This window comes from Anser anser, assembly GCF_964211835.1.
Source record: "Anser anser genome assembly, chromosome: 9".
NCBI classification, from domain to species: Eukaryota; Metazoa; Chordata; class Aves; order Anseriformes; family Anatidae; genus Anser; species Anser anser.
The window spans coordinates 28099991-28115970 of NC_139729.1; the positions used below are offsets into that span (position 1 = coordinate 28099991).

Below are 15980 nucleotides of genomic sequence, written 5' to 3' on the forward strand. Positions count from 1 at the left end.
TCACATGTGAGAAGGCTCTTGTGAAATACCTTATTATCCAGTACTCAGATCGAGACTGTAAGATAGAGCATGTCAGCTTGCCTGGCACTAACCTGACATTCAAGTCCATGCAAGAATCAGAAGGAAAACATTTTTTTCTCTTGACAGCAGAAACCACTTTTTCCAAATGTTAAATTTTATCTTTACAGTGTTGTCAATGGCAAGCATGCAAAAATCACAGTAAGCAAAAAAGAAAAAGAAAAAAAGAAATTGCGTGGTCTGATCGTCTGATTCAGCATCATATGATTTTAAAATAACTACTGCATTCTTTGGGTGATGGCATGGCACATCAAAGAGTTGAAGAATAAACTGGTATTTAGTCTAAAATATAAGACTTCCCACATCACATTCACACAGACATTTTTCTCCTGAAAGCACTGAAAATAACATCTTGAGTAGGGTTAGGTTTTTTACACTGCTCTTTCTATAGAGAGTTTGAAACACTTTTCTACTATTTCTGAAGCGAAGGATTCTCACACGTTCCTACCACAGCAGCAGGATGGCCTTTAAGAGAGCCAGCCAATATGGGAAGATTCTTTACATACTCCTCATAGCTAACAACATCAACATCATAGCAGTTCTGTTTGAACTTTGCATTAAACCCATTTTTTTGACAGTGGTATCTGTTACTCTACCTAATTCTGGATCACTTTAAAATTCAAGATCACATTAAGGTTTCCTCCCGGAGGAATGAAAGGAGTGCTCTGCCTCTCCCTGACCAGTGCTACGTTCCGACAGCACTGAACTCTGAATGGCTTGAAGGAGAGCACCTTGCTGGATACAAAAGAAGTGCCAATGCTGTCCTTTGTAACCAATTCTGCCTTAGTTAACACAGTTTGTGCCATTCACGTTTCGTAATTGGAGAGCCGCGTTTTATGCTCTTGTCATTCACCCTGTTTTTCATTCATAAATTTATTGGAAAACTTCTCTCTGACCTTACCAACTGCTTTCCCAGAGACCAGACTAAATTGTAATTGACCTTTCCACCAGCCAGCTCTACCTCAGTTTTAAGGATTTCCTCTTCATTTCCGCAGGATGCTTAGGCCTTTCCAAAGCACTATGCTAGCAAAGGAAGTGTCCCGCGTTTTCCCTTACTGTTCATCCACATGCTGCTAAAAATAACACGACCAGCTCAGTGGTTTCAGTTCTCTCCAGCACTCTTGTATATTCCTCAATCATTTCCTACTGCATAACTATCATGTTCCTTTGACTGTGTAATTTTAATACAGCACACCATCAATATTGTTGGTTTTTTTTTAATTGTTCCTTCACATAGCCATGATGTTAAGTACATGAAATCCAGAATTTTAATCAACTGTCAGCAACAGGCTCACACAAACTATGTTTTACAGCATGAATTTCTATCACTTACGAGTCTTAAGATAAGATAAAATTGGAATTTCTCCTGTAAAATCTAAGCAATTATAAAACAAGTCACTCATCAGAACAAAATTGTACATGATAGTCCCAGTTTACCAATTAAATTATTTTATTTTATGAAGACAAAATGGAAAAGGAGCTATCCAAACATTTTCAAAAACAAGAGTAAAGCAAGTTCCCTTTTTTGTCCCACTTCAGATTGGCTCTTAAGGCAAGTCTTTGAAATTCTGCTTCCACCGCACTTGGAAAAAACTCCTTGCAGCCGCTGGTTGCCCCCTCCCTCCGTCAGGGGATTTACCTCAGCAGCAGGGACTTCTGCCTCACAGAGAAGAAGGAATTGGTTTAGCAGTGCAAACTGAGTAATCTGTCTTGCTGACACCAAACATCCCTGTTTTCCTTCTTTGTCAAATGTGCTTTGACGTGTGCAGCTCAATTTCAGTAGGACAGACTACATTTTAAGTCCCTACCTGTAAAAATTTGTTTTCATCAGAAAACAAAGAGGTTTGTCACCACACTGGACGTGAGCTGTGTTTCTGCCAGGGGGTTTTACACAGATCTAGAGCACTGCAGAAACCTGTCCAAAATCAGGAGGCTGCACTGCGGGCAGGCGAAGCACTGCTGGGGCGCCCTGGGAGGCAAGCACGAGCTCAGCCCCACTTGCTGTAGGGAACCGTCTGTGCACTTAGGCCCGAGTCTGATGCAGACCCAACTATATACTTCCCACATAAATACACCGAGGATGGAAATTCTGTGTTCCCCTGTGAGGCCTTAAGGTCCTCACCCTTTTTATAGAGGCTCCACTCAAACTTTCCACTTCATTTTATCATTGGAAACATGTGACAGATCTATGTGCCTCTCTCCAATTTTTAAACATCAGTGGCCTTGAACACCGTGGTCTTCCATCCGCTTCAACAAAATCTGCAGCAGAGCCTTATAAGCCATGTACAGTACTGTTTCAGTTAAACTCACCGACATGCATCAACAGTCAGGAGACACCTAGAAATAGCCCAGGCAGAGCAGCACAGAACAATACGAGAGCGATTAGTAATCGCTGTCTGAGATGACGAGGAAGTCAGTCTTTTCAAGTATGTCTATAATGATTTTGTCACTTAATACGATCACGGAATCTGCCATGGCATACATTGCCTCGACTGATGTGCTAATCTCTCTCACAGTCCTGAACGTGTGGGAGACAGGGAGACAAGGAGATCCATAAAAACTCCACTGGTGGAATGAGCACACTTCCCAGTATTTCCACTCCAGCACTGTTTGTGTGTTTCTGTCAATAGTTAAAATTATCATGGTCAAAAATTAGAAAAAAAAAAAAAAGCAGCAGAACTTCCTCAAGCTTTATTAGATAAGGTATGTTCCTTTTTCAGAACGAGAGCATGGAAAGAGTTGGTGTATTGGCACAACAAATATTTAATGTATTTTGTTCAGGAATGTGAGCGCTCAGACTGCATAAATCACAATAAAAAAAGGAAATATTAAATCTCCATTTGTGCAGTGCACTTCTTTTGCACAACCCACAAGTCCACAGAACGTACCAGCCTTCTCTAACACACACCGTTCTGCCCGTTCCTCAGCCGAATGCCGCCCCGCTGCCGTCGTTCAGCAGCCGCACGCACGCAGCCCGCAGATGGGCGCCGTCCTCGAGGGGCTGGTGGCACTGCTGCCTGCGCATAAGGGGGAAGGAGAAAAATTGAGCCAAAGAGAGAAAAACATTCAATTGCTGTTTTTTTTTTTGTTGTTGTTTTGTTTTTTTGTTATCCATTTTAGTTTTAGAAGACTCAGTTCAAACTGGGAGAGCCTGCACATATTCCCCACAGTTGGTGCACCAATTAAGAGCTATGAGGAGAGTTCAGGTTTCAAGAAGAACATGACACCTGCCCTCCTAAAACTGAGATAAGTTTTCTACTTTAACGTTGCTGAATTCGACTCAGGCCCTTTTGTAAAGCACAAGTGTGGAAAAAGGATCTCCATCCCTTCCCTGGGCTTCGGGGCAGGATCTCAGAACATGAACAGATTCAACTCTGTGATGTTTCTTTCCACATTCTTCTTTACTGAGTATTTTCTTAAGAATAAATGCAATTAATTAGACATTGAGCCATAGAGTAAAACAAATTTTAATTGATGTGGGAAAACAAAAGGATATTAAAAAAAAAAAGAAAAGAAAGAAAAACAATTAACTTCTTCGTTATTGCTTCAGAATGTGTAATAATTGGCATTCAAGCAAACTATAGTATCTTTCATCTGGAAGGCATTCCAGGCTAATACATCTGTGGTTTATTCTTTTGTTTGCAGATACTCAGTGGCTTGTTACGATCATAATTGGATCATAACACTTTCTAATTCTTTGGATGGTGATTCATCAAATCTCAGAATTGCTACCACCTCCTCCCTGAGGCACATGGACTGGTCTACATAGTAAGCAGGAAAGAAACTAAGAGCTATTTTGGAACAGAGTAGTATTCAGTTTGCACCTAATGCAAATATTTAACAACCTATTCCCTTTTTGCTCTGCAACAACAACTGCTCTTTCTACTTAGAAAGAAATTCAGACCTGTGAAATACACTTAGTATTCTTTAAAATTGGGCTTCTGTACAACCCAGCTGAGAGGCTCAGTATCACACTGTGTAACAGTCCTGCCTAAGGTCCAGTTCCTCATTGTAAAAACATAACAATATGAGAAGGGAACATCTACAAAATGTATTAATTTGTGTTATGATTCTGAAAATTGATTAATTACACTTTGGTGTATCTCACCCACAGAACAACATGACACTAATTTTCTTTTAAATTAAAAACTTGACATCTAATAAAATCTCTTCCTAGAAAGAAATCTGAAGGTAACAAATATCAGTGGTCCTGGCCCTCCCCACTCCCCACGTATGCCAGCCTTTCTCTCACTCATTTTCTGTCTTTTGCCTTTATTGGCAGTGGTGAAGTGAAGCAGTTTTAGCGTGACTGCAGAAAATCAGGCAGAAGGAAAGCAGCTCACCACAACGGCAAAACTAAGAGAGAATAGCTTTGAGGTTTTCATTGTAGCCTTTCTAAGCATGAAAAGTCAAAATATTTGTAGTCGGGTCTGATAGCTCAGAAAGTCTAATGTCATTACATTAGGTGGTCCAACTTTCATCTGTTCACTGGTTTTCTTTCGCTTTATATTTTTCAGGCCAAGAGGGCAAAAGAGGGTAAGACACAAGGCAGAACCACGCTGGATGTATGTTCTGTTCCCTCCAGTAACGTATCTGAAAGCATTAAAACATTGCGACACCAGTTAGCACGGCCAGTTAAGTCCCACCAGATTGTGGGGGACACAACGCATACAAAGGCTGAGTTCTGCTCCAGCTTTCTTCAAGACCAATACGTCTCGGTGGCTTTGTTTCAGCAACCTTGCCCAGCCTTGTGTTCCTGCCAGTCCTGTCATTCTCCTCAACACGGAAGGCTTGTCTACAGAGGGAAAAAAATTGTAAAATAAGCTAAGGGCAAGGCTAGCAGGTGTTTCAGTCTCATATTTTTTTCATGAAAGCACACAAACTCCTAGCTCCCACTAAAACCACAGAATACAGACTTGTACATATCTTCATGAATGCAACTCAATTTACTTTTCAGGCACTCACATGGCATGTTAAGGGGACTTGTTCAAACCATAAAGAAGTTTCCTCAGCATGGAAAAAAGCACATCTATGTGAGAGCCAGCACATTTTGATAAAAGTTGGAGAATAAAGAATGCCACCGGCTTGTCAAGACATTGCAGATACCAACACCACTGAGCATAGACATGCCTGCTTGGGCACAGGTCCATGCAATGGAAACGTTTTGATTCTCATTACTCACCTGGACTAAATCAACACAGAGTTCAAACACGATGTGAAAACAGCCAAAGCTATACACACAGTGATAAAATAATAAAGACCCTTCCCCACTGACCTGCACACAAAATAATCATCTAGTGTTAGTATGGATAAGCTAGTTTTATGAAAATTATAAATGATATGCCCTTTGACATTTTCTCAATGATACAAAGCTTTTCTGGACACCTAGCTGCAAGCCAAAATGGCTAATGATTGTGAGAAAATAGGAAAGGCCACATTCTCCATGTTTTCAATGCCAGACATATGAATGTCTTGCAATACAATCAGATATGCCACCTCCAGAATCTTCTGCCATGGGATGACATTACCTTTCTAAGAGTGACAGGCATGCTGAGAACATTACCTGTCCTAATACTGACTGCAGAATAACCAGAAGTAACTGCTAAATGGGAATAATTTAGCACTCTAAGAATCTCCATAAAAAGGAAGCCCTACTTTGCTTCACATAATGTACAAGCAATCTTACAGCTTCCCAAAGTACATTTCTCAGAGAGGTCTGAACTCATCTGCAAGGGTCTGTTTATTCCCAGGACCCAAGCCTCCATGTATGTTTGGGTGCCTGAGAACGGAGAGAACTTCTGAATCCTGGCAGAACTCTTATGAATGAAGACTCCTGCAAACAACTTTATCTCTGTCGCTATTACTTGCCGTACAAAAATGATTTTTTTTCCTTCCACTGTGACCACCCAGCTACTCAGCGAAGACAGGCATGGTCACATACAGCTGGAGTTTGAGAAGAGGGTACTTGGTCACAACGCAAGAATTTGCAGCACACAAAACGGATCAGTTACATTATTCAATCATTCATTTGAAATAAGATTTGGGTCAACTCCCTGAGCTGCACAGAAACATTAACCCAGGACAGTAGATGCACACAAGCATGGGTGTAACTGTCCCTCGGCATAACACACAGCATCCGAGAGCTGTGCTGCTTCTCCAGCACACCAGGTGGAAAGCAGGCAGCACGAGCTCCTTATCGGAACAACCCCTCCTGCAGCGAGGAGGAAAGCGAGCACTTCGCACTGACACAAGCTCGTCGGGTGCTTGAGCGTAGCCATGGAAACCCCCATCTCTCAGAAACGCTAGTACGCATCTACGCGCCTTTGGATTTTACATTCTGTGTAAAACATGAACAGAACTGAGAGCAGTGGAATATCTGCTCCATTAATCGGGTCCTACTTCAGCCAGGAAAGTGCATTTCAAGGCAGAAAAGCTCCCGCTATACCTACTTTCTAAACCAAATCCCTCCAAAGTATGCAGCTGTAATTTTTGGATTACTCTATTCTTTGACAACAGTATTTATTGCTCTGCAACATGGATATAAGCCCCGCAGGACTGCAAATATTTTGAATGCACTGTACAGTACCATTTACTAACACTTGAGTGGTAAATAAACAATCATGTAGAAAAATAGGACGGAAAGTGTTTGGCTATACCAACAGCTTCTATTATTATTATTATTATTATTATTATTATTATTATTATTATAAATATGCTGTATAGCATTTGTCAGGAAATCTGGCAGGATTAATAACTTTTTAATCCTGATTTAATCAAAGGCTTCTTTAAAGAAAAAAAAATATCATATTTCTCTATTTTTGGACCTGCGAAAAGAAACAGAGAAATCTGAAATTCCAATGCAAGTTTAAGCCTCCCGATACTTAACTTGCTATTCTTAGATAATTTGCATGATTTCTTTTAATAGTATATCAGCCCACAAAGATCTGCATGCCTCTGATTGAAAACCAATGTCATAAACAATAACCTGTGAAAGTTATTGTACCAAGATATTACTGAATGAACAAAACTGGGGTACTGTTCCATTGAAACAAAGCAGTGCGATTTCGTTATAGTGTCATTACGACATTCAGTAATTGCACAAGGAGAAAATTAAACGAGTGCTGCTTCTGAAGTAACTGACCTCTGTGCTGCCTTCTGTTCTCTTCAAACAGCAAAGCGATTGTCCTAAAGCCAGCATTTTAAACCCAGCTCCTTCCCAACAGTCGTTTCGCTTCTTCACTATATGGCATTCGTTGGCAAAAGCATTCTCACAAGACTCCACTTCTGTTACATGCTCACAATATCAAAACTCTGCCTATTTTAAAGAAGAAAGTAGATTGATTAAGGTTTAAAGACTTAAGAAAAAAATATATAGTATATATGAAATTGTTTTTTAAGGAACTTCCTTTCCCTAGCTTCATTTTTGTGCTGCTTTTTATAACTCAAGTTCCGCTGCAGTTCCAGAAAATGGCAGACACATCCTTGGAAGCAATGCAGGCAATATGGGGCTTTTATTGGTTTTTAAAAAATACAACAAAGCAAAAAACACACTAAAACATTTCTAGTGATATGTTTGAAAGGACTGGGGCAGCAGTCTGTTGGAAACAGGTAAAAGCACTGAACGTCTACCAACCCCTTTCTGGCACCTTTGAAATCTCATTCATGTTGCCCCTCCTGGAAGAAACAGACTGAATTAATTACTGTTTTTTTAGTTACTTTGTGCAAGATTTGGTGCTTTTTGTATTTATATTGGCAAAAGAAAAAATAGGTAAAAGCTTCTTCTGTTTGGGGGAAAAAAAAAATGAAATCTTGGTAATCATAAAGAAACTGAAGAATTTGTAAAATTCTACCTGCCCTCTTCGCATACTGTCCTGGCACAGACTCGCACAAAGAGAAGTTAACAGATGAATATTACTGTTTTATCTCAGGCAAGGACGCAGTAGAATGGCTAACCAGTATCTTACCTGCAAAGTAGCAGAATCTGCATTTCTTATCAGAAAAGCACTAAGTTATTATTTCCCTTTCTTCATCTCTTTTTAAAATCTCTAATTATCACTGTTATGCCCAGAGTTTCATTAAGAGGGAGGGGGAAATAAAATTAAGTTATGAATCTGAGGTCTGAAAAGTGAAGGCTTAAACTTGAGAACGCTTCCATCTTTCAGAGGTGCATAAAGAAGAATAACAATATAGAAAGACAAACTAAGAATATATAAAAGGAAATGGAAGGGAATAATTCACAAGATTTGGAAATTTATTTTAATTACAGAGACCGTACCTACAAGTGCAATTGACAGGGCATTCAGGGTAGATTCGAAATAAAAAGTCGGGCAGCCCGAGTTCTGACAGGCTCTCAGGTAGCTCAGGCTGTTGTTATGCAGAAAGCGGTGAATATTTCGTGTTGTTTATTTTGAGTGTTTTTACTCGGGAGTCAGGTCTTCCCGGCCAATACAAAACAGAATCATCACCAAGTCACAAAACCAGTCCGTGTGATGATAAACGCTCGGGAGGAGCCGGCCCAGGTCCCGTTAACCCGAGGGCCCGTTGCTGCGGGCCGGCCGCAGGCCGCCAGCCCCGGTGCCCACCCTCACCTCCCGCGCGCCTGCTCCGTGAGAAAGCTGCGCGGGAGCGGTGGGCTTGCTCTTCACATTGACACAGCTTCAGAGTGCTTGCTAGGACTCAGGGCAGCTTTTGAACGTTAGATATTGTCAATAAACAGTTGTCAGATCATTCCCATGCAAAAAGAAAAGAAAAACAAAGAAAAAAAATCTAAAATGCTTCACATTCTGATTAAAATGATGAAAAGATGAAATGTGATCAGAATTTTTATGTCCTCTACCCCATGGACATCCAGACTGTGTGTGATCATCCTTGAAGGGGCTGAGAACGGTGCTTTTGTACAGCTGTTATCTTCTCTACAGAGCCCCTTCTGAAATACCACCAGACACGGATGTTTGCCTTGCTGTGCGTGGTGAAACTTCATTCATACCCTTCTGCAAACAACAACAAATTACCAGTGCATTTCCAGCCCACAAAATCACCTTAGCAACTCCTGCAAAACGTCTTTCAGAGGTAAGTCACATGGAGATTTGCAGAGCCTCCAAGAGAAAAATACCACCTCCGGTAAAAATAAAGTAAAATAACTTTATGCTTTGCTAGACAGAACATTGTAATCCCTAAAACACATGGATACATGTTCTGAGAAGCAACTCTTTTTATTATAAAGGAAACACTTTTTTAATGTAAGGGAAACACTTGTTTTCAGAGTAAAAATTCCATAGGAAGAGTTTTAGTGATAAAATTTTAAACTCAAACTACAGTTAATCAAGTTTTTAACTCTGAAAATCCTTTGTCCACTTGGCGGCTGCACTGCCAGAATATCAGCAGATATAATGCAACATGAAGCAACGAGGTTGGGTATGAAAGAGGCAGAGAATTTTTAGGATGTTCACAAAAGCATTTATATATTAATGCCTACCATGTCCTCTAAGCCAGGTCGAGTTTTAGCTCTTTGAACACAACTTCCTTAGCTCCTCTAAATGAAAAGGAGCAAGTCTGTAGGCCACGTCAAAAATGCTAAGGTCAGCTTTATAACAAAATAATTAATTTCCAGTTCTCTGAAAGCCTTGAATATTTTCTTAAATATGTACAACTTGTGAGATAAACTAGGGTTTAATCATCTCTGAAATGGAACTGCTGAAAGGTGCACTTACAGGAAGCTAAAGAGATGTGATAATTAAACATGAGACTGTGCTCCATGTGAAAATCACATTCATTTGCTGCAACATTACATACAAGATACTTTGAAAAGATGTTGTAGGCTAGTCCGATAGATGTTTCAATTACAGATCTAATTAAAAGACTGTTTCTGCAAAGTTCTGAGCAGTACTTTGAAGTCAGAAGGATGAAAGGGTGTTCAGTGTCTGCCAGCCCGAGGGCTCTGTCATAAAGCAGCAAAATGCCCAATTACTTATTGACCAAGGCTAGAGCCTACTGCAGGGATTCCACAGTTTTAATGGAAAGGTCCATTGCCCACTCTTCCTAGCTTATGCTCAGTCACGGAACACCACTTAATAGAAATTTTGAACCTGGATAAAAAAAGATGAGTTCAAGGATTGTTAAAACAGGCTTTAGGAAAACAAATAAACAAACAAACAAAACAAAAAGAAACTTAATCTACAAAAACCTGGAAAACTTTTCTACCAGCACAGACCAGAATAGTCAAGTGAACATTTCCCCCAGCCTAAAAAACTGTGATTTTTTTTTTCCAATATCTCAGAATTGAACAGGAATAAGCTACCCCTCTGAAATTTCTGTTTATTAACTGCTGAGAGCTTGTTTGAAGCACTGGTGTTCTGTGCACAAACCCCACGTGCCCCTGCGCAGACAGCGCTGTGCTGGCCGGGCCCAGCGTGCGGTTCATTCACTCCAGCACTGCTGAGCACGATCACTGGGTGGTTTCTGAACAGTGATGCAGACAGATCTCTCTTTGAATAAGAACACATTTCTTGTGGGTCAAGACTACCCAAGTGCTTAAATTCCCTCCCCCATCTTCTTTTTTCCTACATTCTGGAATGCAGAAATGCATCATAATTGCACTGGAAGCAGAAGAGGGAACGCAAACAGGAAGAGTTGGTCTCTCCTTCCTAATTCTCTTCCTTTGTTTGCTGATCATGATCCAGTGAGCGATTGTTGCCACAAAAGACTCGCTGTTACCAACATGCAATTAAAGCCTTCACCAGAAAAATATTCAGATTGTATTCAGACATTAATGCTTAAGAAATAAAATCTTTGCTATGTACTCTTGAACCTATGCTTACCCATCTTGTAATTTTATTCCTTTGTGCATAAGATAGATAAGAATTTGGGAAGAGGGTAATTTTATTTTAGTAAATAAGTGATATTCGGTACAATAGTTGTATAAATATAATAGATCATAGTTCAGCACTGCTTTTGTTGTGGAAAGTCTGCTGCAAACATGAAAAATTAAGTGCTGCTTAAGGTCGTTGATGAAAAGCGCAGGTGTTACATTCATTGAACGTTGTTATATTAGGAGTGGTTTTTCATGCTTCTGAGCGACTGTTAAGAACTTTCACGTTCAGGTTTGGGCTGTAAGTGTTTCAAGAAACAATTCAAACATTACAGTACTGTAGTAATGCATAACCAAATAAAACCAACCAACCAACCAACCAAAAAACCCACTCCAGAACAAGAATTTATCTTCCTTCCCCTTCAACTTCACATCTCAACTTTTTCTCCCCAATTTAATTTACCATATTTGTTGTTTTCCTTTTTTTCAGATACTCCTTCAGTATCTGAAAAAGTTAGTTATTACTTACTGAATAAATGGGTAGCTTTTTTTGTTTGTTTTTTTTTGTGGTGCAAAAACACTGAGTAAATTATATTGCGGAAGGGGAACACCTAAGTTGCAGTGGGGTTGAAAGTGCCGTTAGCTCTGGAACTTGTTAGAGGTGTACAGTGCGCAAGCCTTCTGTGTCCCCCGTTTTCATTTGTGCAAATTTAAATAAAGAATTTTTAAAAATTTGTCAAGTAAAGTATAGTACTCTAAAAGAGAAGCAGTAAATATATGGTATGATACTGTAAACACGGTATGATTTCCAACAGAATTAGAATCATTTAGTCAGCCTTCAAGTTCTGCAAGGTTGTTTGTGTTATTACAGTACTCTTGTTTTTTTTGGTACAGCAAGCCTGAGAAAATAAAGCAAGGACTCTGCATAGTAACAGGAGAGCAATAATAGAGCTCTGAGGACTTTTAGCTAGGAAACGGAATGCACATTTTTACAATGTCTCCTCTGTCTCTTTATCTGCTTGTTAAAGCTGTGAGCAAAATGCACAAAGATACACAACACAGTGTTAATTGCTGGTGATTAGCCTCTTTTCCAAAATGCTTATATTCACACTGTGGAAGTAGCATGCAGTTCTTCAAAAACGTTTTGTCGTAGATGGAAGCAAACAATTCAGAGTAAAGGATTTAAATGGACACAGCCTCCTCACTCCATTTATTTTGAAGTACTACAGCAAATAACTCAGAGTAGTTATTTTGATTAGGATTAGTGTTGCTCCCAGGCAATTATCTCTCTTTCAAGATACTCAGAATTGTTTTGACGCAGGGATCACACAGCACTTTTTGGGGGTCTCCCAGCCAAGTAAGAACAACTCTCGTTTCCAGTAAGAATTCTGATATTAAAATAAATAAATAAATAAATAAAATCTCCCAGAGACACTCCCAACATTTTCTTTACCGCTCACTGCAATAGCCTAACTCCATGTATTGAATTGTAGCACATCCCAGCAGGCTAATGTCCAAGGCCAGCAAAGCCGCAAACCAGCAGCAGGTGCACCGAAGCGCCGGAGCTGGGCGTTAGCACTGTGCTGCCGGGGCACCCCCCCGCTGGCTCCCTGCAGCCGTGACCGCCGGGGGCAGAGGCAGAGCCGTGCAGGTACCTGCACCTGAACCACAATGTCCACATCTCTCATGTGCCCAGGAAGAGCCGACTCTTTCCTGGAGTTCCCATTCTCCAAAAGGAAGAGCCGTTTTGGAACCGTTAGGAACCATGAGCCAGAAACCTTGGTCCTTTTACGTGACCAGCTCTGCAGGTGTTTGTTAAACACTTCTGCAAAAGGAACACAGCTGAAATCGCAGCAGCTGGAGAATCCTTCTGAACGACAAGCACACTGGGGCTGGCTGACAAACCCAGCGAGCAGACCCAGAACTCTTGCTGGACACGGAAGCAGGAGTCTGTCCTCAGGGCCACCCCTTTCTGCAGCAGTGTCTCGTAACTAAAGGCCCATTATCTAGCAAACAGCTACAGCCCTTCAGCTGCTCTCTGAGGTTCGTCACCGTGCTCCTGCTCCCGCTGCAGTTTAGCAATATGATTTAAGCTCACTTCAGGCACAATCATTTTAACAGGATAGATCAAGCAGCACTTGGACGATTTTCTCTGCTGCAGGTTCAGCAAACAGTAATAGCAGCTAAATCATAGTGCTGTTTCAGACAGAGAAGCCTCTGGTAGAAGGGCTGAGAAGCAGCTGAAGGTGAAAACACCTTCAGTTGCTCTGGATCTGGATCAGGATGCTCGCACAGCCACAGCTATCTCGAGATGTGATCTGGAAGAGCAGGCTGGGAGGTTGTGTTCCCACTCGCTCCCCTGGTCCAGGGATCACAACTCCTGTACTTTAGGGAAAGCTGGATGTAGGCTTCCATAGCGAGGTCCCCAGTTCTCGTATCATGAGACTCGTGGGGACTACTGCTGTAATTTGAACAAGACTTATGGAAGGAACCATGGACTATAACACAAGATATAAAATGTGTAGCTTACACAAAATAATTGCTGCATCATTCTCCTACAATTGACAGGAATTTAAATTACAAGAATTGAGGTCAATGAATAAAATATGAAGTTAGTCCAAGAGAACAGCAGTCACCCTGATAGTTATTTGGATACAAATCCCCATGCGTTTTAGGCTGCCACTGGAATACCAATTGCAGCCACTCTTTTTTTAGCTCACGGCACCGGGTGGCCGACCTGTGCCGCGTTACCCTGCCTGCCCACCCAGCCCGCCTCCCCACAACGGGATGCCCCTTGGTCACTCACCTCACCGCCAGCGTTCCCACCCCGCGTGGAACCTTCCAGAAGGGCGGCAGCGAGCGCCAATCTCCAGGTGTTGCAGGAAGCCCATCGTAACCTGCTCCCCTCACGTCCCGCATGCCCCCAAGCACTGCGGCTCCTGGGTGCAGCGGGATGCCATGCAGCGATGGACCCGCCACTGACCGTAATTGTTTGAACTTTCTGATAATAAACATAAATAAACATGACAGCAATATAAACTTAAAATTTAAGCATCAGGGTTTTTAGTTGTTCTTCATTTTATGCTGATTAAAAAACAAAACAAAACGAAACACAAACAAACAAACCAGAACCAGGCTCCATTGACTCTGAAAGAACTCTGCCTAAGCTCGCCCGAAGGCAAGTGGAAGGACAGCTGATCATATATGCAGGGACTGCAACCTTGATATTGAAAAGAAACTTCGAAACATGCACTATGATAATTAATGCATGATTTATTCTATTTTTTTAAATGATTAACCAACACATTAGGGAATCTAATTTTTCCAGAACGTAGAATAGTTGTTTGCTTCTAGCCTAGTTTTCTGCAAAAACTGTTGGCAGTCTAGTGACCTAATGTGCTTTATGGATTTAAAAAATACCAGCAATTTAGAGTTGTCCCAGATGAATTCATAAACATTTGTACTTAAGCCCTCCACACAAACACTTATTTTATACTAACCACCGGAAATTTCTAGTAGCTACTTCCCCTTTCTGTCTACATTTTCCTACCTTTCTCAAAATGTACAACAAATGTTTGATGAAATAAATGTAGTGATTTAGTTTGTGCTTTCCTTTTAGACTCCTATTACTTTAATTGAAACTCTGTTGGAAAGTACTCAGTGCTAAGCGTATGCTTTCGGTGGGTACTTTTTTGGTGTTCTTCTTCCCTCCCTACCCGAAGAACGCGTAGCACAGCTACAGACACCTCCTGCTCAGGGCCGGGTTCTTCAAAGGCGGTGGTTCTGTGCCTCCCACGTTTCTGCACTTCCTTGAATCAACTTCTCTTTGTTTTACTTCTCCCTGCTCAGATCCCTAAAGGATCCAGATTTATACCTTCTGTGATCTTCTTTTCTACTTCTGCCTTCAAACTATTCATTCCTGATTCAGCTGCAGCCCCAAATCCCATTGCTCCTCAGTCTGACCCTCAGCCCGCTGCTTTTGCCTTTGCTCATCCTTGCTGACCGCCGGTTCACACCCACTGTCCTTTCACTGCCCTGAGCTTGTCACCTCGGAATCAGCCATGACTCGCCTTTCCCCATTTATTTGCACAACCAGGCATTAGATAACTCACACCCTTGTTCTTTAACATCATCTCTCAAAAATTTTTCCTCCTAAACTTTATTGGCAAATCATCCACACTGCGTTATTTTTTTTTTTGCCTTATTCCATGCAACTCTCTTCCTATGTGATTCTTGCCCATACCTTTTCTTTCAGAGCATCCAAAGGCAGCTGCAAAATTGTTTTTGTTTTGTGCCCTTCTCTACTGTGGCTTCTCTACTTCCTCCAAAGAACTGTCAAGTTTCTGTTTGCTCCTTGTGCCTTATCTTTTATTTCCTGACTTGCAACGATCTGCAAAAAAAAGTAATAAAAAAGGGATTTAAATAATGCACACATTCATACAGACCCTCAAAATCCCTACTCTTCCCAAGTGTGCTCATAGGCAGGAACGACGACCACCCTCACGTGATCCCTATGGTCCTGTTCTGTGTGCTGCAACACAGGTGGGTGTGGGGAACGTATGGAAATATTTAGAGGCAAATAAAATGTCACAATAAGTCCTCTCAGTTTTATCATGAAAACAGAAAAAAAAAATCTCTTTTCTATAAAATAAATTGTTTACTTAATTTTTTTTATTTTTTTCATTATTAAATTCATCTCATTTTCTGAAAGAAAATATCAAAATATGTAATTGAACACCATTGAAATTAAATGTTAGTTTTTAAAAATATTTCCCAGCCAAACAATACAGTTAATTCAACTTAACCCAAACTCAACCTTTTTTATTGAGCAAGCTGTTCACATCAGAAAAAAAAAACAAAACAAAACAAAAAACTATCCAGAGACAGACTCTACTAGGATGTTTCGTATGATTTTTGCCTTCAACGCATTCACATTAAAAGGGATGAGAGGCAGACACAGATGAAAATATTATGTATTCTCATCTTAAGGTATTTAAATTTCATTTGAAATGGGAAATCAACTGGAGGAAAAAGAGATATAATGTTTGGGTCTCTTTACTGCTGAGCTGTTTGTAGCAGCTATACTAACTATTAA

General features: G+C 40.7%; 1 long non-coding RNA gene across 1 annotated transcript; it reads right to left on the reverse strand.

Annotated features, from left to right (window-relative positions):
- Nucleotides 1–246: 246 nt before the first annotated feature.
- On the reverse strand, nucleotides 247–15113 carry LOC310904014. Its single transcript, XR_014587982.1, has 3 exons — nucleotides 13692–15113; nucleotides 7220–7393; nucleotides 247–4873 (listed from the first exon to the last, which is right to left on the reverse strand). It is a non-coding gene; the product is annotated as an uncharacterized lncRNA (long non-coding RNA).
- Between the last annotated feature and the right edge of the window lie 867 nt (nucleotides 15114–15980).